The sequence below is a fragment of the Vombatus ursinus genome, unplaced genomic scaffold (genome assembly GCF_900497805.2).
Source record: "Vombatus ursinus unplaced genomic scaffold, bare-nosed wombat genome assembly UNPS02015255.1, whole genome shotgun sequence".
NCBI classification, from domain to species: Eukaryota; Metazoa; Chordata; class Mammalia; order Diprotodontia; family Vombatidae; genus Vombatus; species Vombatus ursinus.
This window is the reverse complement of record NW_020955033.1, coordinates 2,266,619-2,270,567: the sequence shown is the minus strand read 5'-3', so window position 1 is coordinate 2,270,567 and position 3,949 is coordinate 2,266,619. Positions and strand designations below refer to the sequence as shown.

General features: G+C 35.8%; 1 pseudogene; it reads right to left on the bottom strand.

Annotated features, from left to right (window-relative positions):
- Nucleotides 1-506: 506 nt before the first annotated feature.
- On the bottom strand, nt 507-662 carry LOC114031712 (annotated as a pseudogene).
- Nucleotides 663-3,949: the final 3,287 nt, after the last annotated feature.

Below are 3,949 nucleotides of genomic sequence, written 5' to 3'. Positions count from 1 at the left end.
ATTTATCCAAGTCAAATAGCAAAAAATAGAAATCATAGGAAGTATACGTATGAGAACATATACTAGATAATACAGAGTGAAGGAGCTCACCCATTGGAAGTGAGGTAACAGCTCAACCAAAAGAGTCCTAGATCTCACTTAAGGGAAGTTCCCCAATGTCTCTAGTGTAGCAAGCTAATAACAGGGACATGATATGGAGACTCTCAGATCCTCTCATGTCAGCTTCTTCCAAGAGTCTTTTCCTTCTGCAAGCTGAAGTGGAGTTGGCAGTCATTTGGAGTGCAGAGGCTAGTGATGACTATTCTGTTGTACTTTGAGCCACTTAATGACACCCTAAGCACCTGTGGAGGACAGTCTTTGCTACATTTAAAAATGTCTGCATCTTAGCAGACAGTTTCCAAAATGGGAGGGAAGTGCCATTTACTTTTTATCAGAAATGATGGAAGACATTGTATAAAGTTTGAATTTGGTATAGAATAAATATGTACATCATCATAGGATATTCTTTATAAACTCAATCTATTCCTTCTCCAGTGTCTTATATTTTCATGTTATCTGGTTTTATTGCAAATTTTCATTTGAATCAAATGAGGAATGGAATGATTTTGTCTCTACTTCTTTGCAAGGAACCTCCTAATTCTGAAAGTTTTATGGGAGGACATAATAAAGAGATGACAGCCAAGCTTCCACCATGATGTCTGGAGAGGTGAAAAATGGCCCCTTTTCCTATTCTTGAAAGGGATGTCAGACTGGTAGGTCATAAGAATGCTATAGATAGTTTATATTTCTTTTATAAAAGTATTTGACAAAGTTTTTTGTTCATTTGTTTGTTTGTTCGTTTGTTTTTTTTGCTATTCCTGTGGAAGAGATGGAGAAATGTGATGGTAGGTAAATTTAGAACTCATTGATCAGACCAAAATATCCCCATGGAAAGAAATCTGCAGTGGAGAATCCAAGGGATATGTGCTTAGCCTTGTAATGCTCAACATTTTTTTTTTTTTTTAATCAGTGACTTATCTAAAGGTGGTGTGGAAGGCAATGTTTAGCAGATTTTTCAGATGGTACAGAGCTAGGAGAGCTATCTAAAACATTGGATCATTCAGGATCATAAAAGATCTTGACAGGTTAGAATGTTGTGCTGAACCTGATAAGATGTCATTTAATGGGGATAAATATAAAGTATTACATTTAGGTAAAAAAAAATCAACTTAACTAGTACAAAATGAAGGCAATGTGATGAGAAGGTAGTTTGTCTGAAAGAAATGTAGAGATTTAAGTTATCCCTTCCACATTGCCAAATTAGGGGCATGGCACCCCATGATCTGAAAAATCCATATAAAAATATCAGAGAAGGTCGATATTTTTTTTTTAATTTTATAGGTACAGTACCTTATTATAAAATTTCAGTTAAATATTTGGTCATAGGCTCTATGTCATCTGCTGACCTTTGAATGTTGCTTATAACTTCCACAAACCAGCCCCACCCCAAATTCCCATTCAGTTTCTTATACTGACTTGTGAAATGTTGAAACTGCAATGGGGAAAGTCATAATGTGGAAGGGATGGTTATAGGTTGAAGAGTCAATACGAGTCAGCAATATTATATGGCAACCAAGAAAGCTAATGTAATTTCCATTCTATTGAAAAGCATGGTGCCTAAGATGAGAGTGGTGATAATCTTATTGTACTCTACTCTGGTCAGATCACATATTGAGTATTGTGTTCAGTTCTGGGTACCACATTTTAGAAAGCATGGTCCAGAGGAAGATACCTTTAATGGTGAAGGGCCTTGAGATTATGCCATATGAGGATGGTTTGAAGGATAGTTTGTTTAGTTTTTATAAGAAAATACTTGGGGGAAGGAAGCATAATCATTATCTTCAAATATCTGAACAATCTGCCGTAAATAATAGGGAGCAGAAATGTCCCCCTCGGTTAATTCAGGAGAAATGTGTGAAAGTTACAAAGAAGCAAATTTAAGCTTGAAGTAAGGAAAATCTTCCTAGCCATTAAAGCTATCTCTGTATTAAATGGACTGCCTCAGGAGATAGTAAATTCCCTCTCACTGGAATTCTTTAAGGAAAAGTCAGATGACCACTTGTAAGAGATTTTTGTAAAGGAAGTTCTTGTTAGAGAATGAGTTCAATTTAGATGACCTCTAAGGACCCTCCCATTTCAGATTTTATGGTAGTCTGTGAATCCTATCATGGTGCCTTGGTCACTTTCTTTAAGCTTTCTGTCTTTTATGCTTTAGTACCATTTCTTCCTTGTTGGTTAAGATCAAGTCTAGAATAGTTCCCTAGTAATTTCTTTCATCTTTGAAGGGATGAAGTTATCATTAAGCAAGTCAGAATTTTTCAGCTGCTTTCTTTGAAAAAGAAAGGGAAGGAGAGAAGGAGGGGGACAGACAGAGGAACACACAAATAGAAAGGGATATACAGAGATAGAGACACAGACAGAGAAAAAGGGATAAGGGGAGAGGGACAAAGAGGGTAGGAAGAGCTCTTAAAAATATCTGGATAACTTAAGTCTTCCATTATCATTATGTCATATGTTTACAACAGGTTTATGATCAGTTTCCAAAACCCTGTATCTAATTCCTTATTCTATCCAAGTCATAGGTAATACATCTCTGCAACATCATTCCCTTCACCATTTCCCCAATGCTAATATTTGACAAAAGAAAAAAAAAAAGAAGAAAGTGCTCAACACAGTGCCTAGTACATAGTAGGCACTGCACTCATGCATATTTCCTTTTCTGCCCTTCCTCACATGTGTACACCTTTCCAATATGCAATACTACTCTACCTTTCTCCCCTACTCTTACCTCTTCTGCTCTTTTCAAATAGGGTATTTAATTTAAAGTCCATATTCCAACAAGTCTCAGTGATACTTATGTGATTAAATTTGCATTATAATCTTTAGGTGCTTGTTACCTAGACTTTGTGCAGTCATGCATAAACACCTGACATTGCCCTGGGTTTTGGGTGACTCTCTTTAGAAGCTACCTTCTTATATATTTTGTTCTATGAATTTGATGTCATGGTCCTCTGTAAATGAAGTAAATAACAACAACAATGACAATGACAATTAGTGATTTTTTCTGCTAGTCTTATGTGGGATTTACTCCTCTCTCTGTTACTTGACTTGCTCATCTATTTGAGCAGTTTTCTCCACTTCCCGTAGTTTTCAGTTTGCAGCTCTCTTAATTAGGGTAGCAAGACTACAGGCAATTTTTTTTTCTTCCAACACTTCTTAGGTGCTCTGCACCCTGACCAGTAGTCAATTATTTCTGTATTTTAAATGAGGTCCAGAAAGCTAAATTCTACCCTTAGATACCATCTTCTTTGCTATTTATTTTCTAAACCTGTCCTTTTCCAAACCCATTGTTATGTATCATGATTACATGATCATTACAATCATTATTGATTATTACTAATGAGAACACCATCTATACCTCCAAAGTTTTCCATTTTGTTCAAGATTTTTTGTTTTTTGTTCAAGATCTCAATAACCTTTAGCAATGCTTTCCTAGATTTCTAAGTGGGATAGTGGTTGTCAGGTTTGAAAAGACTAAGGATCCTCTCCATCTTGGCCTAGTTTAGTAAAGGACCTGAAAAGACAGAGAGAAGATCTCTCTTTTATTTATACTAATAATTATTATTTGAAAAATAATTTCTCTATTATTTCTCAGCATAGACCACTATTTGTCTCTTCTTCTGACAATTAGCAGATCACCTTCCATCTGGCGGTGCCTGTGGAATCACATTGTAATCTTTTGTATCACAAGATACTGCTTCTGCCTAAGATAATTCTAGTCCTCTAACTTCATTAAGTAATTACATAACTCTAAATATTCAGTGGTTCTTCTTCCTTTCCTTTCAGTGTCATATTTTTCCTCCCTCTTCAGTCTCAACACAGATTAGACTTTCCCTCTACTTCTTTACAT